This window comes from Alosa sapidissima, chromosome 24 (genome assembly GCF_018492685.1).
Source record: "Alosa sapidissima isolate fAloSap1 chromosome 24, fAloSap1.pri, whole genome shotgun sequence".
NCBI classification, from domain to species: Eukaryota; Metazoa; Chordata; class Actinopteri; order Clupeiformes; family Clupeidae; genus Alosa; species Alosa sapidissima.
In genome coordinates, this window is record NC_055980.1 from 29,588,853 (window position 1) to 29,614,656 (window position 25,804).

General features: G+C 42.1%; 2 long non-coding RNA genes across 3 annotated transcripts; both read right to left on the reverse strand.

Moving 5' to 3' along the window:
• Window positions 1-855: 855 nt before the first annotated feature.
• Window positions 856-3,752, reverse strand: LOC121700372. 2 transcript variants are annotated; one of them, XR_006027207.1, is made up of 5 exons: window positions 3,667-3,751; window positions 2,656-2,750; window positions 1,910-2,055; window positions 1,320-1,450; window positions 856-1,139 (listed from the first exon to the last, which is right to left on the reverse strand). It is a non-coding gene; the product is annotated as an uncharacterized LOC121700372 (long non-coding RNA). The 2 variants fall into 2 exon arrangements; XR_006027208.1 differs by having other exon boundaries at window positions 857-1,082; window positions 3,667-3,752.
• Window positions 3,753-9,820: 6,068 nt separating this feature from the next.
• LOC121699640 lies at window positions 9,821-16,215 on the reverse strand. Its single transcript, XR_006026998.1, has 4 exons — window positions 16,117-16,215; window positions 12,851-12,861; window positions 9,947-9,954; window positions 9,821-9,832 (listed from the first exon to the last, which is right to left on the reverse strand). It is a non-coding gene; the product is annotated as an uncharacterized LOC121699640 (long non-coding RNA).
• Between the last annotated feature and the right edge of the window lie 9,589 nt (window positions 16,216-25,804).

A 25,804-nucleotide genomic window follows, 5' to 3' on the forward strand; every position in this document is an offset into this window, starting at 1 on the left:
TGGTGTGTGTGTGTGTGTGTGTGTGTGAGAGGAGGGTGTAGAATTGGTCTGGCTCAGGAAGGACTCTGTGAGGGCCCCTTGGCCACGCCCACTTGTCCAGGTGTGCACAGGTGTGTGTTAGGAGCTCCGTCCCTCTCTGCAGCAGTTAAATTGCCAGTTTTGTTGAAAAGTGATGGGGACAATGACACACACACACACACTACTCGTGTGTGTGTGTGTGTGTGTGTGTGTGTGTGTAGGACTTGGACATCACAATAAATGAGGCTACTCATAAATAAATCTGCTTTGATAACAGGATAGAGGATAGTTGCGAAGAAATTCATTTTGTGTGTTTGATCTAAAAACTACAACGGAGTCAACTTTCTAAGCAGCCTATCACTGGCTATTTCACATCATCAGTGCAGTGAACTAGCCTGTGGTTCTCAAAGCTTGCTATAGGCTACTGCTGGTTGTGCTTTAGGGTTAGTGTGTGTGTGTGTATGTGTAGTTCTCAAAGCTTGCTATACACTGTAAAAAATGACACAGTAGGAATGCATGAAAAAAATGAGGCAACTTATTACACGTGAAAATATCAAGGAAAAATATAACCCTATATTTTTTAAGAATATAGACTTTAACAAATCATGGAAATTTACTTAAATTATTCATGTATACAAAAAGAAAATGTGTAAAATATCTCAATGCAATTAAGCATATTCAAAATAAATCAAGGACATTTCCTTGATTTTTTCTGGTTAATTTCGCATGATAAAATCACGTGTAATATAGTTGCCTCACTTATTTTGAGCAGTTATGCATGTTTTAAATAAGTCTATTACCATACATTTTAAAGAATGTGGTGTATATACACAATTAGAGAATCAGTATTTCATTTAACAGCATTTATTCAGTGTAAATTAAACCTGACGTTGAGAAAAAAAAATAACAATAGCTTGGGCATTTAAAAATATTCAGATGACTGACAGAGATATAACAAACATATCATCTTCATCAACATCTACACAAAATCCTCCAACTCTCTGCAAAAAAGCAGTATGGTGTCTGGCCGCTCAGCCAAACTGAGTAATCCCGGACAAAGGGGCCTTGGTCAGACAGGTAACCAAGGACCCAGTGGTGACTATGAATGAGATCCAGAGTTCCTTTGAGAAGATGAGAGAAGTGTAAAGAAGGACAAGCATCAGTTCAAAATTGTTTTTACACAACAATTCTACTACCAAATTTAGGTTTTTCTTGTCACGCTGCAGGCAGGTTGTGTGAGAGGCTATATGTGCACAATAATGCTTCTACTTTGTTTTTTCACATTACAATACAAAACATACCCATGCATTTCAACAATGTGGCTGACCAGGATATGATGCCGTCTTGTGCAGTGTGTCAAGGTGCTCAATCTCTTATACTCCTCCATTGTTTCCTCTCCCCCTGAACTCTTCTCCAGAACCTCCTGGACCATCTATGGGTAAAAGAGAAACAGTAACGGTGATACACTTGTAAAGAGAAAACTTACCTGCACCCTCTAAAAACACAGGAGATGTATTAACGTGTAACTCAAGAGTACATACAACCTAGGACCCGCAGTAGCGCGGAGGTACATTTGTTTTTCTAAAGTATTATAAACTTTTGAAAGTGTACAGGGAGATTATATCAAGACCTGTATCTGAAGGAAGAAAATTGCCTAGATTCATGTTCCGTTAACGTCAAATGAGCGGGCGCGTTCGATCTTGCAGCACTGGATCTGCAAGCAGATCTGGCTGAATCTAAAAAACATGCCTTACGTTCAGCCAGATCTGTGTAGTGCTGCAAGATTGAACGTGCCCGTTGATTTGACACTACCGGAACACGAAGCCAGGCTTCCGCATTTGGAGGACAGACAAGGATTTCTCCTAGTGAGACTTTACTTTTAAATGCTCACCCATTTGGCCTTTTCTGCTGCATCCCCTATGGCAGAGGTGTTCTCTCCTGCACCAGGAGATTGATGCCCCTTGTTTGAAGAGGACCTCTACATATCACTTCAGAAAAGTGAAGAATTTAGAGTAGAAGAACCTGCTGGCACAAATTCTGCAAAAACACAAAATTGGAATCTTAAAGGGACACCAGGCAAGCCTGATGCTTTTTCTCTACGAAACTCCCCCTCGCTCGGTCTGAAGCTCTTTTCCTTTTCTTTGCATCTTCCGTCAAGGGTTTTCGCTGCTTCTTCGCCGGCTCTGCCATTATACACACGTTTGCAACAATCACTAGCGTTTCGTTAGCCTCCCTCTGTGCTGTGGATGCAGGATGGAAACTGAAACTGCTTCGGTCGCCGGGTACGATACACTGAACTTGCAAGCGGGATATTCTTCCTACAGGCAGTAGGGGCGGGCGAGAGAGTCTTCATTCGCCCAGTAATGAGTCATTTAACCATATACCGACTTACGAAGATGAGTAATTAACACGAAAACGTTGCCTGGTGTCCCTTTAAAGGGTTGCTTTAAGAGTTTAAGAAATTCAGTTTCCAATTTTAGTTAATTTAATTCAACTAAAGGGTAACAAAATCTTTTTTTTACCTTACCCACTGGCCAAGTGATCTGATATCAGATGCATGCAAACATTGATTTCAAATTTATTTAATTCAAATACTGTATGCGCATGAACACTAGCTAAGCTCACATAAAACCTCACCTTCTTTAATGAAACTTTCATAAGAAAAACCAGGCTGCAGTTTGAGGTCCTTTTTTAGTCCACGGTACTGGACCTTGATGAGCATTTTGCCAACCCTGTTAAAACAAACAAAATCCATAATTATATAAACACAAGAACCACAATTGACTATCAGCAGTATCAACTAACTAGCAAAGGACTTCCAAAATTCATTCTGAAATCATTTACCATGTAGGCTACCAAATGTTTTAATCGCAGACAGACAGAAGTGTGTATGTGTTCAAATATGTTAACATAATCGCTAAATCACCCAAAAAAAATAATATCAGTGGCATACTATTGCTGAGAATGGACAATGTACCTAACCTTAATCGACAACACTAACAGTTACCTTACACCACGTGTATGCTACAAATGCCTAATAGAATGCCCTGGTGGTCTCAGCTAACGTTAGCTACAAGCAAAATATATATAACCCGAATTAAAAGCAAATAGTGTTCAGTTCAATCAAACGTCAATTAGTTGACAGACTGCTTTAATTAGTCAGTCAACAGATCCCTTAGTGCCAGACAAGCCTTTGGCACCACACTAGATCGCTTAGAACAGTGGAGTCCTGGCTAACTAATGTTAACCAGCTACGTTAGCATGTTAGCTATTCCCTCAGTGGCTATTAAAATTCCAACCGTCTTTTCAAATTCGTTACAGAAAGATTAAGACGTCGTCGACTCCAATATTATATTAATGTCAGTTTAGAGTGTCCCAAGTATTACAAATGATTATAAACTTGGCCATTTCAAATTGATAAGGTTATAATATAACCTACCGAAGTTAAGGTTAGCTTGCTGGTTAGTTTACCAACCATCTAGGTACAGCTAGCAACCTTGCTACTGTTAAGCTTACTTCACCAATATTTCCTAGTAGGTCAAACACGTTGGTATGAAAATATATACCTGTGATGTGACATTACTTAATTGTATATTTGTAGTAGTTTTCATGCTAGCTTTCACAAGTAGCAGGAACAAATTACTTTACCTTTTACTATTCCATGCTGAACTTCAATGGCGTCCGTCTTCGAGGCATTCTTTTCAAAATCTAAACTGAAGGATGTTTTTCAGATGTTTAAAATATTTGAGGAAAAGGCTGCGCATTTATCAGTGAGAAATTGTGCAACTTCCCACAATTCTTTTAGGGAGCATTTTCTCTGATTTTTTTTCTCGCAAATGTAGTTGATTTATTTGGGGAAAAACATAATAGTTATTTTTTTAAGGCGACTGCTTCAAGAAATTAAGTCATACTTATTTTTTTTGGTGTAATTTCCGTGGCACCAGGATTCATTTTTTACAGTGTAGGCTACTGCTGGTTGTGCTTTAGGGATAGTGTGTGTGTGTGTGTAGTTCTCAAAGCTTGCTATAGGCTACTGCTGGTTGTACTTTGGGGTTAGTGTGTGTGTGTGTGTGTGTGTAGTTCTCAAAGCTTGTTATAGGCTACTGCTGGTTGTGCTTTAGGGTTAGTGTGTGTGTGTGTGTGTGTGTAGTTCTCAAAGCTTGTTATAGGCTACTGCTGGTTGTGCTTTAGGGTTAGTGTGTGTGTGTATGTGTGTGTGTATGTGTGTGTGTAGTTCTCAAAGCTTGCTATAGGCTACTGCTGGTTGTGGTTGTCAATGATCTATGCTAGGCTGGAGCTAAAAGTGGTATCGCCAGACTCAGAGAACGGCTGGATGAACTGGAGAAAGTAAAAATCAATTGTTTAACTGGAGGGGAGGTGGAAAAGGCGTGAGTTTAAGCAGTTGTAGAGTGGAATATCCCTTTAAGCAGTTGTAGAGTGGGATATCCCTTTAAGCAGTTGTAGAGTGGGATATCCCTTTAAGCAGTTGTAGAGTGGGATATCCCTTTAAGCAGTTGCAATTTGTAATTGCACCGTCAAACTCTCATTGAAAGTGTGTCAGGAATTGTGAAAAACATTTATTATGGTTGTGTGTGTGTGTCCACCCCAGTCCAGTGTGTGTGTGTGTAGCTTTTGTGTGCGCGTCTCCTCTTTATGCCATGGGTCGGTGACAGGCAGTAATAGTGTGTGTGTGCGTGTGCGTGTGTTTGTGTGTATGTGTGTGTGTGTGTGTGTGTGTGCGTGTGTGTCATCTTCCTGTCATAATAACATTGTTCCCCATTGACCTTAGTGACCCTAATTAGATCTGAGAACAGTTTATCAGTTTACTCATAACAAACACACAAACACACACAGACACGCACAAACACACACAAATACACACACACACACAGACACAGACACAGACACAAACACACACACACACAAAGAGACATACACAAACACACACAAATGCACACACACAGATACACAAACACACACAGCAACACACACAAATACACACACACACACCTTCTCAACAACTCCTCCTATCTGACATTCCTCTCATCTCATCTTCATCTCACATCCTCTCCCTCTCTCTCTCCCTCTCCTTCTCTCCCTCCCTCTCCCTCTCCCCCTCTCTCCCTCCCTCTCCTTCTCGCTCTCTCTCTCCCTCCCTCTACTTCTCTCCCTCTCTCTCTCTCTCTCCCTCCCTCCCCCCCTTTCTCTCTCTCCCTCTCTCCATCTCTCTCTCTCTCTCTCTCTTTAATTCATTCCATCTTGATACCACCACTAATCTGTCTGGCAGATCAGATCGTGATGAGGCCCTCTTCTGATTGGCTGGCAGGTGGGTGGGTGGGTTAAAGGTGTGTCAGGTCGTCATGACGATAGATCAACAACCGTGAAGAATGAGTTTTGTGGCTATCTCATTACCATGGCGACAGGGTGACAAAGAGGACATGGCATCTTCACTCCGAGAGTCAGTTTGAGTCGACATCAGTGTCAATCACACACAAACACAAACACATACACCTAGTGTTAATTTTCTCACCTATTTTTCATTTATTCTTAGTCTTAGGACGAAATGTCCTTTTTAGTCTTTGTCATATTTAGTCATTCAAATATCATTTTTGTTAGTCAAGTTTTATTCGACTGGACCACGGTCATATTCGTAGACCAGTGTTTCTCAAAGTGTGGTCTGGGGATCACTGGTGGTCCGCAAGCTATCCCAAGTGGTCCGCGAGCAGACGTGGTAAAATATAATATAGATGAGTTGTTTGCAATATTGAACCAACTTGTATGTAAATCCAAACAGTTCTGCAACACTGTCTATGTGAGATATGCCAGTTTAAATCATACAGTATGAATCCTCTGACACAATAAGCAAAGTGCAAAGACAATAAGCAAGGTGGTTCAGTGAGTAGGCCTATTGTGTAGACTAATTATAGGCTACTGTTGAAGTAGGTCTAATCTTTTTTTTTTTTAGCTAGGGTTAGTTAAGTGGTCCTGAAACTGAAAAAGTTTGAGAAACACTGTCGTAGGCCAAAGTATTAATGTTTTACTCCGCCTCGCTAGATGGCGATATGCGCCCAAACACAACACATTCCCCAAACAGACTCTCCATCTTAGCCATAGCTAACTTGCTAGCGAACTTTCCATATTAGCTTACTTGCTAGCAAACTTTGCATCATCAGTCCAACTAGTTAAATAGTTGACATTACATGAACATTTTCGAATGGACATTCTGGGGGATGTTAATATGTATGAGAGAAGCTTCAACTTCTGGGTATGTAGCATTGTGGCTTAAAGCTTAGGTAGTTAGCTTGAAATCTCCAGTGTTCTTGTTCCATGTAGTTTCGTGTTGCAGCCACAGGGTTGCAGCAACAGCACGTAGACTAGCCTACAGGAAAGCTGTTGCGTATGAACTCATTCGGAATATTTTGAAAACGTAACAGCTAGATATTCTGTCTTCTCATTTTGTAGACGAAAATGGAGAGATTTTATCTAGTTTTTATTTCATGCAAAACATTTTAGTCTCGTCTTTTTTCGTCAACAATAATGCATCTTAAGATAGTCTTAGTCAGTGTTTCTGGACATTACTGCCGTCTCGTCATCGTCTCGTCTTAGTCATGAAAAAAAAAGGACGTTGACGAACATATTTCCTCTCGTCTCGTCTAACGAAATTAACACTACACCCTCCCTGAACCTTTTTTCCCTTGGTCGAACCCTGGTCGAATAGCGCTGTCAGAAACGAATGACGTTCTGCAATCGTGATGGAACCAACTTTTATCTCGTAAATTACCCCACTAATAATGCCCTGAATGGTATGAAACATCTACAGTACTACAACTATGACCTTTAGTCCAATAACGAGGCTTTAGAAAGTTTGTAAGTGCACCAGGAGTGTTAAGGAGTTTATTTAAATAACACTTGCCTCTGCATCTGCTACTATACCGCTGCGTCGACGTTTCTTCCGTGATTTGGGAAAAGCCCGTAAAAGTCCTGGCAGGAAGCATGCATAAGGATGTAGATCCAGGAATGCACTAATATTTTGTTCGTAGTCCAGTTTGCAACAATTATTAGTTAACACTAGTCAAGTCAAGTCAAGTCAAGTCAAGTTTATTTATATAGCACATTTCATACACAGAGGTCATTCAATGTGCTTTACATAAACAAAACCAAACAATAATAACAAATAAAAGCATAGAAGGGCAATATAGTCAAAGAATAGTTAAAAGGTAAAGATCATAATAAAAAGAAAACATAAAACACAAGGTAAAATCATTTAAAAATAAAGAATAATTAGTAAGCAAAAACAAAGGCAAAAGTAGTAAAAAAAAATAATAAAAGACAAAGTAGAATAATTATCGAGGCAGATTCAGAATTTGTAACTCGGCACAGTTAGCAGAAAGCGTCTGAGAACAGTTTGGTCTTAAGTCTAGATTTAAAACTGGCTACAGTTGGGGCCTTTTTAATGTCATCCGAAAGTTGGTTCCACAGCTGAGCCGCATAGCAGCTAAAAGCTGCTTCACCATGTTTAGTTCTAACTGTAGGTTTTACTAGCAGGTTTTTCACCTGGGACCTGAGAGGACGAGAAGGTGTGTACTGCTGAAGCATGTCTGACAAGTATTTAGGTCCTGCTCCATTTACTGATTTATAAACAAGCAATAGTGCTTTAAAGTCAATTCTGTGACTTACTGGAAGCCAGTGCAAGGACTTAAGAATTGGAGTAATGTGGTCAGTTCTTTTAGTTTTTGTTAGAGTCCTAGCTGCTGCATTTTGTATCACCTGAAGCTGTTTAATAGTCTTTTTAGGAAGGCCTGTGAACAGTCCATTGCAGTAATCAACCCTGCTGGAGATAAATGCATGAATGAGTTTTTCTAAGTCATGTTTTGACATCAGCCCTCTGAGTTTGACAATATTTTTGAGGTGGTAAAAAGCTGATTTAGTTATCGCTTTCATGTGGCTGTTGAAATTTAGATCACTGTCAATTAATACACCAAGATTTTTAACAGTATCCTTTGCCTTCAACCCTTTTGTGTCAAGGAGAGTGGCAACCCTAAGTCTTTCCTCATTTTTACCAAATATAATTACTTATATTTTATAGTTATTTTCTTTGTTCAGCTGAAGAAAATTTTGAGACATCCAGGTGTTGATTTGTTCTATACACTAACTAAGTTGTAAACACTTCGGGAAAAAATATTAAAAACTGGATATACAAAAAAACGTTGATCTAATCGCTTCCTGCCAGGACTTTTACGGGCTTTTCCCAAATCACGGAAGAAACGTCAATGTAGCGGTATAGTAGCAGATGCAGAGGCAAGTGTTATTTAAATAAACTCCTTGGTAACACTCCATAATAAGGTCCCATAATAAATAGCAAACTAGTAATTACCTAACCCTTTGTTAATATTTGTTAATTATTACTAAAATATCTATTTGCCACAATTTAGTAGTTTTTTCATCATTAATTAAATATTAGTTGTTTGCATAAAATCTGTATGTTAATGTTTTAACAAATCTATTAACTAATATTGTATTAATATTTGTTAATAGTTAACTAAATGTCTTTTTGGCACTAATTAACAGTTATTTCTTACATAATTTAAATGTTAAATGTTTATTTACAAACTATATGCTAATATAAAAGTTAATGACATATTATTATTTATCTAGCTTTTCTGATTAGCTTTGTGGATAATTTATGGAATTTATGGTTTATGGCTTTATGGTCTTGTGGGGTGTATAAGGCCCTACTGCCAGTGGTTGGTTGTGTGAGAGTTTGCACTCCTCTTCTTCCACTTCATCCTTATTGGATACCTCTGTGGTTGGCTGTCCTGTAATTGGTGACCCTGTCTAGTGTTTGAAAGTAGTGTACTTTTTGCCTTTGGAAGTACCATTTGGTTGCTGCTTGAATTTGGTTAAATTCAGGGGAGGGGGGTGTAACAGAGTTAGAAATGTGGTTTAGTGTTTGTATGTGATTTTCGCCGTAATTAAGCAGCTTTATTGAGATTGGTGTTTTGGAGCCCCCTTTGGAGAAACGGTATACTGCAGCTCTGATGCGTTTTGTCCTTGTATTGTTGCCATAGCTGATCAGAAGCGGTATGCTTTGCATTGGGTAGGTTGACTGTATAAAGCACTCTCCACTTTGTTTTAATTTTGTAACTATAAAATGTTGTTTAAGTTGAAAACGTCGATATACCCCCTGTATTATATTACTTTACATGTATTGTTAGGATTTGGGTGCAATTCTAGCAACTTAGAGAATGTTTATTAATGTTTTCATTATGACCAGGAGTTCATACAGTGCTGAGAGATGGTCCAGACTGTTCGATCTCCACACCTGGCTCAAGCGCTACTGCGCTTCCCTAAGCGTGATGGTCTCCACCCAAACCAACATGGAGCCAGGCTACTCTCTGACAACATAGCATCCACACTGAGGCATTGACATTCTGTAGAACATATTACAGATTCACACCCCCCAGGTATTGATTCGAATGGCATTATACATGTGGATGGGTCTGAGAATGTTTTCGGCAGGGTAACATACAATACTACTACCATAGATCAAGCTGCTTCATGCAATAGCATGACTTATGCTTATAGTTCTATTTCGTTGATTTCTACCCAACGTATAGTAAAAAGAAAAGACAAATTTAAAACTAGAAACCTAACAAATATTCTTTCCATACCTCAGCATATTCCTCAAAAGCCAGAGGCATTTTCAGCTAACATGGGTTTACTAAATATAGGTGCACTTACTACCAAAACCTTTGCAATCAATGATTTTATTAGTGAAAAAAAATTGGATTTTCTGTTTCTTGTTGAAACCTGGCTGACTTCAGACAGCGAAGCTGTTCTTGTTGAAACTTTTCCCCCATATTATAATTTCTTCCACTCAATTAGACAAGGCAAACGAGGTGGTGGAATTGCCTCCATTCTCTCAAACAAATATAGCTGCACTAGAGTCAACTTTGGCGAATTCGCTTCCTTTGAGTATATTGCCCTCACTCTGAAGGCTGACCCAGCTGTACTTCTATTTATTAGAACCGACTCGGGAATTTAACCCGGGTCGCTGGCTTGGCAGGCAGGATAACAAAATTTCTGGGGGTGCACATCAGCGACGACCTCTCCTGGACCACCAACACAGCATCACTGGCGAAGAAAGCCCAGCAGCGCCTCTACTTCTTGCGCAAATTGAAGAAGGCAAGTGCCACGCCTCCTGTCATGACTACATTCTACAGAGGGACCATCGAGAGCATCGTCTCCAGCAGCATCACAGTGTGGGGCGGAAGCTGCACAGATCAGAACAGGAAGACCCTCCAGCGCACTGTTAACACAGCTAAGAGGATCATTGGAGCACCACTCCCCTCCCTGCAGGACATTTACACCACCCGCCTCACCCGCAAAGCACTAATGATTGTCAAGGACACAACCCACCCTGCACACGAACTGTTCAGCCTCCTGCCCTCTGGAAAGCGGTACAGGAGCCTCCGCTCCCGCACCACCAGACTGGCAAGTAGCTTCATCCACCAAGCAATCAGGATGCTGAACACTCTACCCACTCTCCCATCACTGACAGCCCCCCCCACCCACCAGCCAACCAGGAACCTAGGAAACTAGGATCCTGTCTACCAAACCCCCCCCCCCCCCCCCCCCAACACCGCCATGTGGAACTGCACTGTGACTGCGCAGCCAAACGTGTTGCTGCTTCACATCAAGCCTGATATACTTGAATTACTGCATACTGCATATCAATGTAAATATACAGGTCACACAAGCACAAGTTTAAACTTCATGTAACTGTTAAGACTACAGAAATATACAACACAACTACCTATTTTTTTTTTATATATATGTCCTATATTTCTATTTTGATACATACATGTTCTATATTTCAGTCTTGCACTTTAATTTAATGTTTATTGTCTATGGCTATGTCCATAGTATGTCTATGTCTGTATTTAAAGCATGTCTATGTCTGCATGGGAAAGTAAGAAACGAAATTTCAATTCTTTGTATGACCAGTGCATGTAAAGAAATTGACAATAAAAGCCGACTTGACTTGACTTGACTTGAGTGCTAACCACTGTGCTATGGTCCAGGTAGAGATCAGACCCAAATGCAGAGGTTCAGAAACAGAGTCCATAAATTAGTTCACAAAAAAGGAAAAAACAGAAAATCCAAAATTAGCAAAATTGCTTGGCAACAAGAGGCACTTCCGAAAACAAAGATCAACAAATAAGAACAGCAAAGTCTATGAACGCAAAAGGTTTAGTTTTCAAAAAGAGCTCACCAGGGACGTGTGGAGTTGACAACGTCTCAGTGGCCAACAAACAGAAAACCGGAACTTAAATACAAGACTAATTGGTCACATGACAATAACACATTAACAACAGGTGGTGAGAAACAAACATGGAGGGAAACACAAGGGAAGGCGTGGCCTGGAGCACATGGCAAACCAACAGTGACCCCTGGAGGCCAAAAGAGACAGAGCACCCTAACACTATTAACCTTATACCGCCCTCCTAAACTATGGACTGGCTTTCTCGACCAGTTTTCTGAACTTATGTCGCTCATCATCACTAGCTATGATCGGATAATTGTAAATGGCGACTTTAATATTCATGTCAATAAGACAACTGATGCTAAAGCCAGTAAGTTCCTTAATGTGTTGGACAGTTTAGAGCTAAAGCAGCATGTTACAGGACCCACCCACAACCTTGGCAACACCCTCGATCTAGTCATTTCTAGAGGGATAGAAGTCACAGACTTATCAGTAAATGATATAAATATGTCTGATCATTATTGTGTATCTTTTAATGTAGTACTACATACTCCAAAAATTCATCCCGAAATTGCAATCAAATCGCGACTCTTGGACATTAGAGCAGAACAGCAGTTCATAGCTCTTATAGACTCCATAAATTTAGATATTTTACATCATCCCATTGATCAAATGGTAGAGGCTCTCAATCGTGAATTAGGCGCTCTGCTTGACAGAGTGGCACCCTTAAAGACTAAAAAAAGGCCCTGTAGCAAACTGACACCTTGGATGAACGAAAATATCCATGATCTAAAAAGATCATGTAGAAAAGCTGAGAGAACATGGAGAAAAACTAAGTTACAGGTTCACCGTGCCATTCTAAAAGAAAAAATAGCAATTGTATTATAATAGAGCTATTCGGAATGAGAGAAGGAACCACTTCTCTAAGGTAATTGCTGAAAACAGTGGTGACTCTAGGGTATTGTTCTCTACCATTGATAGGCTATTGCATCAAACACCTTTTGATACACTCAGTCAGGCATCCTCTCTAAGATGCGAAGAATTTGCAGACTTCTTCAAAAACAAAGTAATTTCTATAAGGGAGGCTATTGGTAACACAAGTAATATGTTTGATAGTACACCCAAAAACAGCCCCCCAAAATTAAGGTCCTTTAGCACTATTACTCAATCTGAGCTTGGTAAAATTATAACTCAAACCGGCTCCTCAACATGTGTTTTAGATCCAATCCCTACTAGATTCCTCAAAAAAGTATATGATAGCTTAGCTCCCTTTATTCTCAAGGTAATAAATACCTCATTAGAAACAGGCCAACTGCTTTTAAAACCGCTGTTGTGAAACCTTTACTTAAAAAGTCAAATATTGACCATACCAATCTAAGCAACTACAGGCCTATATCAAATCTACCGTTCCTGAGCAAAGTACTTGAAAAAGTTGTTTGTAATCAGTTAAATACCTTCCTCAATGAAAACAGTATCCTTGAAAAATTCCAATCAGGTTTTAGATCAAATCACAGCACAGAAACGGCTCTAGTAAAAATAGTCAATGATCTCAGACTGGCTACTGACTCAAACAAAGTCTCAATCCTTATTCTTCTGGATTTGAGTGCGGCATTTGACACCATTGATCATAGCATCCTAATTCACCGCCTTGCGAAGTGGGTGGGTCTCTCTGATAATGCTCTAAACTGGTTTCAAACCTACATTACTGGCAGAGATTTTTATATCAATCTAGGAGATCATGTATCTGAAAAACATGACTTGGCTTTTGGTGTGGCCCAGGGGAGCTGCCTTGGTCCCCTGCTATTTTCTCTATATATGCTTCCATTGGGAAATGTCATAAGTCAGCATAATGTAAACTTCCACAGCTACGCAGATGATACCCAATTGTATATTTCTGTGGAGCCAACTAACCCAGATGGCCTTTGCTCCCTCACTGCATGCCTAACCTCCATTAATCAGTGGATGAGCAAACATTTTTTGAAACTAAATGATGACAAAACAGAGGTACTTTTGGTTGGACCAAAACTAAAGCGAGATATTATTCTTAGTAATCTGGGGAACTTGGCGCACCAGGTCAAACCAAAAGTAACAAGCCTCGGTGTCATCTTAGATGCAGAGTTAAGTTTTAAGCCCCATATCAGTAAAGTTACTCAGGCAGCCTATTTCCACTTGAGAAACATTGCCAAAGTGCGGCCCTTTTTAACTCAACAAGATGCAGAAAAACTAATTCACGCCTTTATCACTAGCAGGTTAGACTACTGCAATGCACTTTTCACTGGTCTTCCCAAAAACATCTAAAGAAACTGGCACTCATACAGAACTCTGCGGCTAGACTTTTAACTTTTAAGACTAAGAAGAGAGAACACATCACCCCTGTGTTGGCTGAACTGCACTGGCTCCCTATTTCCTATAGAATAAGGTTATGTTAACTACTTACAAAGCTCTGAATGGCATAGCACCTTTATATATCTCTGAGCTTTTAATATCTTATCAACCACAAAGGAAACTTAGATCATCCAATTCTAATCTTTTAATTGTACCCAAAGTGCTCCACAAGCAAAGTGGAGAAGCTGCGTTTATCCATTATACCCCCAAACTATGGAACACCCTGCCTCTGTACATCAAGCAGGCGAGTTCAGTAAATATTTTTAAAAAAGATCTGAAAACATACCTGTACAGGAAAGCTTTTAGTTAACTCATCTTATCCTGTAGACTACTTTTTCAGATTATTCTACATCTGCTGCTATTGGAGGGCGCAGCCAGCCAGAAGCAGATGGGCTCCCCCTATTAAGTCAGGTTCTGCTCAAGGTTTCTTCCTGGAATATGGGAGTTTTTCCTTGCCACAGTTGCCATATGGCGTGCTTGTGGGGGGTAAGAGGGTTAAGGCTGCCAGTCTTATGACATGTCATTTTCTATATTTTTGATATGTTGCTGAGTGGATCATAAACGGCCCCAGCAATGAAGAAAAGTGATTGATAATGACTGACTGACTATTATTGTGTTACATGCTTCAAATGTAAAACACTTTGAGCTGCATTCTGTGTATGAAAGGTGCTATACAAATAAAGCTTATTATAAAGCTTATTATACACACGAGTCTAACGTTAACGTTACTAGCTGTAAACTCTGCTAGCAACTTTCCATGCATTTAGTGTAGTTTAGCTTAGTGCTCATAGAAAGTGCTATTCAGTCTAGCAGGAAATGAATGTACAGTACATTTAGTTTAGCATTATGTTTATGCATTACCTCCGTATGGTCTACGTCTGTGAGTGTTTAGTGAGTCTCAGAATATTAATAAACTCGTTCTGTGCACCTGAACATTCCATGTCGCACGTCTCTCTTGCTAGTAGGGCTGACAGTGATGCTATAGGAATCATGCATGTAATATAGCCCATTCAACTACTTCTTTTTATTTTGCTTGTGCAGATGCTGTTTTATGTATGCCAGTGCCTGAAGGCATGTTTTGTTTGAATAAATGTGATAAGCCAGTTTTGGTCTCAGTCCCTTCACTGTCTGACTAATAGTTATATATTACTAATATATTAATAAAGCTTAACCAACTTTATTATAAGGGTCCCCCATACTGATAGTTATATATTACTAATATATTAATTAACCTTAACCAACTTTATTATAAGGGGCCCCACACTAATAGCTATATACTACTAATAATTAAGCTTAACCAACTTTATTATAAGGGTCCCCCATACTGATAGTTATAGATTACTAATATATTAATTAAGCTCAACCAACTTTATTATAAGGGGCCCCACACTTATAGCTATATACTACTAATATATTAATTAACAAGAGTGACGGCATGTCAAGGTAGCTCCGTGTTTTTTTCTTGAATTTCCCCTTCGGGATCAATAAAGTATCTATCTATCTACCTATCTATCTATCTATTGTAAGGGTCCTATGGGGAGTGGTTCATATTGGGATAGGCAGAAGCACAGTTTAATAACAATTCGTTAAATAATAATAAGTCATTAACTTTTCTACTAACATATAGTTTGTAAATAAACATTTAACATTTAAATGATGTAATAAATAACTGTTAATTAGTGCCAAAAAGACATTTAGTTAACTATTAACACCTTCTCGTCCTCTCAGGTCCCAGGTGAAAAACCTGCTAGTAAAACCTACAGTTAGAACTAAACATGGTGAAGCAGCTTTTAGCTGCTATGCGGCTCAGCTGTGGAACCAACTTTCGGATGACATTAAAAAGGCCCCAACTGTAGCCAGTTTTAAATCTAGACTTAAGACCAAACTGTTCTCAGACGCTTTCTGCTAACTGTGCCGAGTTACAAATTCTGAATCTGCCTCGATAATTATTCTACTTTGTCTTTTATTATTTTTTTTTACTACTTTTGCCTTTGTTTTTGCTTACTAATTATTCTTTATTTTTAAATGATTTTACCTTGTGTTTTATGTTTCATTTTTATTATGATCTTTACCTTTTAACTATTCTTTGACTATATTGCCCTTCTATGCTTTTATTTGTTATTATCGTTTGGTTTTGTTTATGTAAAGCACATTGAATGACCTCTGTGTATGAAATGTGCTATATAAATAAACTTGACTTGACTTGACTTGACTATTAACACATATTAATACAATATTAGTTAATAGATTTGCTAAAACATTAACATACAGATTTTATGCAAACAACAAATATTTAATTGATGATGAAAAAACTATTAACTTGTGGCAAATAGATATGTTAGTAACAATTAACAAATATTAACAAAGGGTTAGGTAATTACTAGTTTGCTCTTTATTATGGCACCTTATTATGGAGTGTTACCAACTCCTTAAAACTCCTGGTGCACTGGACTAAAGGTCATAGTTGTAGTACTGTAGATGTTTCGTACCATTCAGAGCATTATTAGTGGGGTAATTTACGAGATAAAAGTTGGTTCCATCACGACTGCAGAACGTCATTCGTTTCTGACAGCGCTACTCGACCAGGGTTCGACCAAGGGAAAAAAGGTTCTGGGAGGGTGTTTGGCTCAGGGTCATGGTGCAAAGGACCCTAGGGTGAAATTACTCCGAACCATCGCTTTAAATTTAAAGGTTGTATCAGCGATAGCGAGGATACGTCACTTCTGTTGATGTTCAAACAAAACAGAGAGCAAGCTCGCTACTCCCTCCCGTGCAATTAAAACTCTCCTGAACGCGCATCTCGTCGGTTATTGGTTGAAACACTTTATTTTGCCTTTGAGTGGGTTGCCAACCCTTGTTGGTAGCAATTGCTTTTGTGTACAGATCTCGGAGCCTAGGCTGCCTACAGAGACGTGTTTTTTTGACGGCCTGCTTATGGGGCAGACAGCTAGCGGATCGTTAGGAAAGATTAGATGGGGGGCGCTGTTGCATTTGAGTAATGTAGGTGGTCTTTTGGTAAGCTCTGTGAGGTAACTTTTTTCATTTCGATAATAAACAGATTATTCTGACTTTTAACCTCATACATCGATATATTTCGTTATCTAAAGTACTTGGACTTGTAATGACCGATTCTGAAATAAAAACTATGAAGCCATCGACTAAATCGTGCTAAATCGTCGTCCAAAAAAACAGGAGGTCGTGGTGCTACTGCTAACTCCCCGGAGGAATCAACTGATAGTGTTGATGATGGGCTAACAGCCAGCATGCTAACCAAAGCGCTGGACTCACTGAAAGTTGACATTTGCTCGAAAATAGATCTGGACGTTGGCGGAGTACAGGCTGACATTGCTGCCGTGAGAGAGGAATTGACCTCCTCTGTAACCAGCCTACAGAGAATAACAGAGGAGCAAGACAGCCGTCTAAAAGATTTGGAGTCAGCAGCCACCACTTCTAGCAACACTATGTCTGCTCTCGAGACCACGGTTACGTCGCTCCAAAGCCAAGTCAAGGAGTTACAGTATAAGTGCGAAGACCTGGAGAATAGGTCCCGGAGAAATAACATCAGACTTGTGGGCATTCCAGAGGATCTAGAAGGGTTGTCAGCGACTGAATTTGTCTCCACTGTGCTTCAGGATGTGCTTGAATTGGGTGAGAAACCCATACTTGACAGGGCTTATAGAACTTTGCAAGCCAAACCAAAACCTAACCAACCTCCGAGACCCTTTGTCATTAGAGTACACTACTTTCAGGTCCGCGAACTCATTCTGCGCCAGGCACGCCAACGGAGGTCTCTCTCCTTCAACGACCGACCCATCTACATCTTTCCCGACCTGACCGCCGCCGAAGCAAAGAGGAGGGCTGTATTCGGAGATGTGAGGAAGCAACTACGTGCTATCAAAGGAGCTTGCTTTGGATTTCGTTTGCCTGCGAAGTTTCACATCACTTTATCTTTGTTTGTCAATGGATAGGGAGCTAGCAGTTAGCGTTGGCTTGGATGTTAAACTCAGCTGAATTTTCGGTCATTTTGAGACTGTAACTAATAACATTTTTATTTTTTAGTTCCAATACTTATTTGAAGGAAAATTAGTGAATTTAGTCTTTTGTGGTGTTTTTTTTTTCTTTTTACTATACTGAATATTTACCTCAGTCTGCTTTTTCCCCTCTTGTTCCTCTTGCTGGTTAGTGACTGACTGATCGATCTAACGTTCACTTTTCTTATGGGGATGGTTACACCGAGTTCAGGGAGGTGTACAAGTGGGGTGGGGCTATGTGTCTCTTATATTCCTTATTTGTCTAGGCTTAGGATATACTGCAGTGCTGTATTTCTCTTAACTGTGCCATTGTTACACTCTCATGTTCTAAGAGTACGGCTAGCAGCCTGACTAGAAACATAGCAAGTAGGCATATTTCATTTGTGAGCTGGAATGTTAGAGGCTTGGGAAAGCCCACAAAACTCAACAAGGTTCATTCTCATCTGGATAATTTAGGGGCTCAAATTGCGTTTATCCAAGAGACTCACCTGAATGTGTCTGACCACACTAAAGTACGCAGACGATGGATCAGTCATTTCATTCTTTATTTAATAGTAAAGCTAGAGGGGTTGCTATTTTAATTCATCATTCTGTACCTTTTGTTCCATCAAATGTCATAGCAGACCGTAATCTTTTGAAAATCCCAATAAAAAATAAAAAATAAAAAAGGAAAGATTAGATGAATGTGATCATTTATGTTTGGGCCTTTTTTGGGCCTGAAATCGCTGATACAACCTTTAACTTCATTGATCAAGGATTTTTTTATTGTATATATTTTGATATAATTTGAAGTGATTATTTCATCTTTATGAAAGGAAAGAACCATCTCAGACACTCCCAGAGTACCACTAGAAGAAGAAGGAGGGGAGAGGAGAGGAGAGGAGAAGGAGGGGAGAGGAGAGGAGAGGAGAAGAAGGGGAGAGGAGAAGGAGGGGAGAGGAGAGGAGAAGGAGGGGAGGAGAAGGAGGGGAGAGGAGGGGAGAGGAGAAGGAGGGGAGAGGAGGGGAGAGGAGAAGGAGGGGAGAGGAGAGGAGAAGAAGGGGAGAGTGCCACTACAGTGGAGCTCAGAGAGATGACATCGGTCAGGACCTTAGCCAGTTGGTCTGCACACACACACACACACACACACACATCAGCCAGTTGGTCTTCACATTCTCTCAGCACACACTCCTTCTTTCCAAGATGGCGGCGCGTACACACGCAGCGACCTCTCTCTGTCCCAACCGAATGGTGTTTTGTTCGTTTAAAAAGCGTTTGTCCGAAAGTTCTACGTGTTCGTCTCGTCTTACTACGTCGTACTACAAGTACAGCAGGCAGTTTTTAATTGACATCTGCAAAAGCAAGTTTTGCAGCGTTCTGGACTTTGCAACAGAGACGCTAAAGGAACTCGGACTACTCCGGCCTGCAACAACACCGGACTCGCCTGCTACTCCTCCCCCGGAAAGAAAGCGTCGGAAGCGGTGTGCGAGGAAGCAGAAGAGGGGCAAGCGCGGAGGCGTCCGGGCCAGGCTAGCGGCCAGCCCAACTCGCCCAGCCATACCATCCATTCTCCTGGCAAATGTACGATCACTGGACAACAAAATGGATCACATACGACTGCTGAGATCAACGAACCGGACAGTAAGTAACTGCTGTGTGCTCGTCTTCACTGAGACTTGGTTAAATGACAACATTCCGGACTCTGCTGTACAACTGGAGCAGCTAGCATGCTATCGAGCAGACAGGGCCATTGTAAAGGGAGGTAAATCACGAGGAGGAGGAATCTGTGTTTACATCCGTGACGAATGGTGCCGGGACACTGTAGTAGTATGCAAACACTGCTCACCACTGGCAGAGTTTATGATCATAAAGTGCCGTCCTTTTTACCTGCCAAGGGAAATTACTGCGATTCTGCTAGTCGCAGTATACATCCCGCCTACCAACAACAACAGCGATAGAAATGCGGCTCTTAGTGAACTGTACCAGGCTGTCAGTGAACAACAGACGGCACACCCAGACGGTTTCACCATCTTCGTTGGAGATTTTAACCATGCAGATCTTAAAACTGTTCTTCCAAAGCTACACCAGCATGTTGATTTTCCAACAAGAGGAGACAACATCCTGGACCTGGTCTACACTACACACAATAGGCATACGCATACAGACAAAGAGTGAAAGCAAACGAACCGGTTCACAAGCAGGTAAAAGTGTGGCCTGAGGGAGCCTCTGATGCTCTTCAAGACTGCTTTGACACAACAGACTGGGAAATGTTTAAGCAGGCAGCCACTTACAACAACCAGACAGACATAGAGGAGTATACAGACACTGTAACCTCTTACATCACCAAGTGCATTGATGATGTGACCCACACAAAAGACATTCAAAAGGCAAGGGGAAAATCAAGGTCTCAGCAGCATACAGACAACACAAACACATTCTTTAACAGCAGAAAGACTAATTAAAGTATATAATATAAAAACACAACTAAGCAATAAGGACAGTAGAAGATAAAGAATATGCTAAATATACTAAAATACAAATTATACTAACTAACACTTAATCTAAATCAATTCTAAAAACAGTATCCACATAGTGGTGATTAATCAATCAGAGGCGCTTGCAATGACTGCGGCAGGGACTGAGCCTGTGATTCTCTGTGCATAGTAAGGTAAGGTAAGGTGCTCTGTGTGAATGAGTGTCATGGTGGTAGTGCAATGGTGATAGTGGTCATGATGATAGTGCAAATGAGTAAGTCCAACAGCGCAACAATGCAGAAATAAAGTAAAGTAAAGTCTATATATTTAACTATTTAAAGAAAATGTATAAGTGTGGCCACAGTTTGGCTGTGGCATGGAGGGGGGGGGGGGGGGGTTATGCATATGTGCTAATGTGGTACAAGTGGCTAGTGGACAGACAGTATCCAAACATGGAGGGGGTGAAGAGGCAGACAGACTATGCAGAGAAGTCTATCTCTCCTCTTCCCTTAAGTGAAGCATTGAACAGTTCAATGGCCCTGGGGACAAATGACTTTCTCAGTCTGTCAGTTGTGCAAGGCAGTGAGCGAAGTCTCCAGCTGATCAGGCTCTTCTGCTTAACAATAGTGCTGTGGAGTGGGTGACACTCATTGTCCAAGATGTTGATCAGTTTGTTCAGGGTCCTTTTGTCAGATATTGAAGTGATGCACTCCAGTTCAGCTCCCACTACAGAGCCAGCTTTCCTTACCAGCCTGTCAATTCGCCCCACATCCTTCTTCCTTGTGCTTCCTCCCCAACATACTACTGCATAGAAGAGAACGCTGGCAACAACAGACTGGTAGAACATCCTGAGGAGCTTAATGCACACATTGAAGGACCGCAGCCTCCTCAGGAAGTAATGCCTGCTCTGCCCTTTCTTGTAGAGTGCATCAGTGTTGGCTGACCAGTCCAGTTTATTGTCCAGGTGGAGACCCAGATACTTGTAGGTGCTTACCACCTCCACATTGACCCCATCAATGTGGACTGGTAGCAGAGTGGGCTTAGACCTGCGGAAATCCACCACCATCTCCTTGGTCTTTGAAGTGTTGAGTTGAAGATGATTGAGTTTGCACCATTGCACAAAGTCCTCCACCAGGCTCCTGTACTCCTCCTCCTGCCCGTTCCTGATACACCCCACAATTGCAGTATCATCAGAAAACTTCTGCATGTGGCATGACTCGGTGTTGTAGCAGAAGTCAGATGTGTACAGGGTGAACAGGACTGGAGAGAGCACAGTTCCCTGTGGCGCTCCGGTGCTGCAGATCACAGTGTCAGAGAGACAGTTCTTCAGTCTGACGAACTGTGGTCGCTCGGTCAGGTAATCTGTAATCCAGGTTACCAGGTGAGCGTCCACACCCATCTGCAAGAGCTTGTCTCCCAGTCTGAGGGGTTGGATGGTGTTAAAAGCACTTGAGAAATCAAAGAACATGATTCTCACAGCACTTTTCCCCTTGTCTAGGTGAGAATGTGTCCTGTGTAGAAGATAAGTGATGGCATCGTCCACGCCCACTTTCTCCTGGTATGCAAACTGTAAAGGGTCTAGTGCATGGCGTACCTGGGGTCTGAGCATACCTAAGACCAGTCGCTCCATTGTCTTCATCACATGTGATGTAAGAGCGACAGGTCTGTAGTCATTAAGCTCACTTGGGTGTGGCTTCTTAGGGACGGGGGTGAGACATGATGTCTTCCACAGTGTTGGAACTTGTCCCCGCTGCTTTATTGCTGCGCAATCTCTTTAGTTGGGCTGTCACTTGATCTGTTGTAATGGTGAGGGGTGTAAGGGAGGGGGAGGGGTGCATCTGGGATCTGTGTGTCTGATGGCTGTTGACACCTCATTGTTCGTGATCGCCATATGGGGGAGGGGGTGCAAAATCCAGTGATGGTGGGGGTACGATAGCCTGTGATGATGGAGGTGAGTGTTGCGCTGGTATTGAGGGGGTGTGAGGGTGGGGGCTGGTGGACAGACCACCTCCATTGGAGCTGGAGCAGGGCAGTCAAACCTGTTGTAGAAGTGGTTCAACTGGTTCGCCCTGTCCAGGTCCCCCTCCACAGAGCTGCTGTTCTTCTTCAGGCCAGTGATAACCTTCATGCAGTCCCATGTCTCCTTCAAGTTGTTTTCCTGCAGCTTCTGTTCCACCTTCTTTCTGTAACCCTCTTTAGCTTCCTTCAGCTTGAATTTGAGTTCCCCTTGCACGCGCCTCAGCTCTGCCATGTCCCCCTCAAGTCAGTACACTCGAAGCAGTCTCTCAGAGCCTCATCCACTTCGGGTGTCCACTTCCTGAAGGTGCATGTGGCAACTGGTAGCCTCTGTACTTTGGGCTTGTACATTGGCTGGAGATGAATGAGGTTGTGGTCTGACTTTCCCAGTGGGGGGAGGGGGTTTGCACTGTATGCATCCCTCACGTTTGCATACATGAGGTCTATTGTCCTGTTTTTCCTTGTAGGGCAGTCAACATACTGGTAGAAATTTGTGAGAGTGGAATCCAGTGTTATGTGATTGAAGTCACCAGAGATCACAAAGAAGGCATCACTGTGCTGAGTTTGGAGCCTAGCGACTGTAGAGTGAATGATGTCACACGCTGCGTCCGGGAGGGCTTGAGGCGGCACGTAGACACAAACAACAATGGCGTGCGAGAACTCCCTCGGCATGTAGTATGGTCGTAGACTGACCGCTAGTAACTCCACATCCTTACAGCTGTGTAACTAGTAACTCCACATCCTTACAGCATACAGTCTCCTTCACTGTAACATGTCCGGGATTGCACCATCTATTGTTTATGTACAGCACCAGTCCGCCTCCCTTCTTTTTGCCAGAAAGTTTACAGTCTCTGTCCAAACGAGCTACACTGAAGCCGGTCAGCTCAACGTTAGAAGTGGGGATATGGCTTGTTAGCCACGTCTCCGTAAAGCATAGCAAACTACATTCCCTGTACAACTTCTGGTTTCTTACCAGGGCATCCAGTTGGTCAGTCTTGTTGGCCAGTGAGTTCACGTTTCCCATCACAATCGATGGAACTGAGGGCTTGTGTCTCCACTTCTTCTCCCGACGCCTCGTCTTCACAGTTCCTCTGGAATGTTGTCGCCAACACAGCCAGCATTCCATTGTAGTGCGATCAGCTGGTTCCTTGTGTACACAAGCTTGCTGTCGCTGGAGCGATGTAATATGTCCGTATCCATAGGATAGAATAAATTACACACTTTGAGGAATAACACTCCTCAAAGTGTGTAATCCAAAAAGTTGCGAAGTAAAAAGTAAACAAAAGACGTAGAAACAAACACTAAGACACGGAGCTGCTGAGTAGGCTGCCACACTTGACGGCGCCTACAGAGCTGGGGATGAAGCTGGCATGAGAACAGCGAGAGCCAACCTGTCCCGTGGCATCAAGGAAGCAAAAAAGGAATACACTCACAAGATAACCACCCACTTCAAAGACAGCAGGAACGCACAAAGCCTATGGCAGGGCATTCAGGCCATCACGGACTACAAGCCCGCGCCACAGAGCTGTGAGAGCAACATCCCTCTGCTCAACAACCTGAACCGCTTCTTTGCTCGCTTTGAAGCACAAAACAGCACCTGCCCACAGAAGACCCATCCCCCTCTACATGAGCAGCCCCTGTGCCTCTCTGCCGACAGCGTGAAGAGGACACTTGCTGCTATCAACACCCGTAAGGCAGCAGGCCCAGACAACATCCCAGGTCGTGCGCTGAAGGACTGCGCTGAGGAGCTTAAGGATGTCTTCACAGACATCTTTAACACTTCCCTGAAGCAAGCCATCGTCCCATCATGTTTCAAAGCTGCCACCATCATACCTGTGCCGAAGAAAACTGCTCCATCCTGCTTCAATGACTACCGCCCTGTGGCACTGACACCCATCATCATGAAGTGCTTTGAGCGGCTTGTCATGTCACACATCAAATCCATTCTCCCCCCCCACCCTGGACCCCTTCCAGTTTGCATACCGAGCCAAACGGTCCACAGAGGATGCAATCTGCTCTGCCCTCCACCCAGCCCTCACCCACCTGGAAAAAAGAGACTCATATGTGAGATTGCTGTTTGTAGACTTTCAACACCATAATGCCACAACAACTCATCTGCAAGCTTGACAAACTGGGACTCAGTACCTACCTCTGCAACTGGCTACTGGACCAAGGCTGCGTGCTCAGTCCGCTGCTCTTCACCCTGCTGACGCATGACTGCACTGCAACCTACAGCAACAACCACGTAGTGAAATTTGCTGACGACACAACTCATCACCAAGGGCGACGAGACTCAATACAGGTTGGAGGTCGACCTTCTGACCACGTGGTGCAGGTACAACAACCTCCTGCTGAACGTCAGCAAGACCAAGGAGATTGTTGTTGACTTCCGGAGAGGTCACACCCAACACCTGCCACTGACCATCGACGGTGCTGTGGTGGAGAGAGTGAGCAGCACCAAATTCCTGGGGATGCACATCAGTGAAGACCTCCTACACCTCCCACTTCACCCGCAAGGCGACCACAATTGTGAGTGATGCAAGTCACCCCGCTCACAATTTGTTTGATCTACTGCCCTCTGGGAAGAGGTACAGAAGCCTGCGCTCCCGCACCACCAGACTCACCAACAGCTTCATACACCAGGCTGTTAGGATGCTGAACTCTCTCCCCCCTCTCCCCCCTCCACCCTCAGCTACATAACATCCTGGACTTTTAGACCCACAATGGCTGCCTTGCACTACTCCACTTGCACTACTCCACTTGTACACTTGCACACTTTGCAACTTGTTGTTGTTGTCCTGTTGTCCTGAAAACACTTCTGAACACACTTCTGCTGCTTTTACATAACTTGCATCACTATGCCACTTGCATACTTAGGTCAAACAGAACTACCTCAGCCATTTATTGGCCTGACTTTTGCACTATTATATTGACTGTCTACTGTATGCACAATTGCACAATTTCAACCCAAATTTTGCTGCTCTTATTTTCTTCATTGTATGTGCCTTCTTATTTACTTTTTATTGTTTACTTGAATGTTATGTTTGTCTGTGGACTTAATTGGTAAAATATGTCTTGTCTCCACCGTGGGATAGTGGGAAACGTAATCTCGATCTCTTTGTATGTCATGTGAAGAAATTGACGATAAAGCAGACTTTGACTTTGACACACATACACACACACACACACACACACACACACACACACATTAGCCAGTTGGTCTGCACATTCTCTCAGCACACGACACACACACACACACACACATCAGCCAGTTGGTATGCACATTCTTTCAGCACACACTCACACACACACACATCAGCCAGTTGGTCTGCACATTCTCTCAGCACACACACACACACAGTGTTGGGCAAGTTACTTCAAAAGCGTAATGCATTATTTATTACTTGTTACTGTCATCTCAAAGTAATTTGTAACATTACAATATTACTGTCTTTGAATTGTAAGGCATTACACTACGTTTACATTACTTTCACCAAAATAACAGAAAATATGGATTTGGTGTTCTCAATAGATCTTCATGTGTTCAATGCAGCTCATTATACGGCAGGAGGTGATGTGGTATGGCATAATGACTGAGCTAGGCTTAAGAACAATATAATGGTTGCAGTTATGGC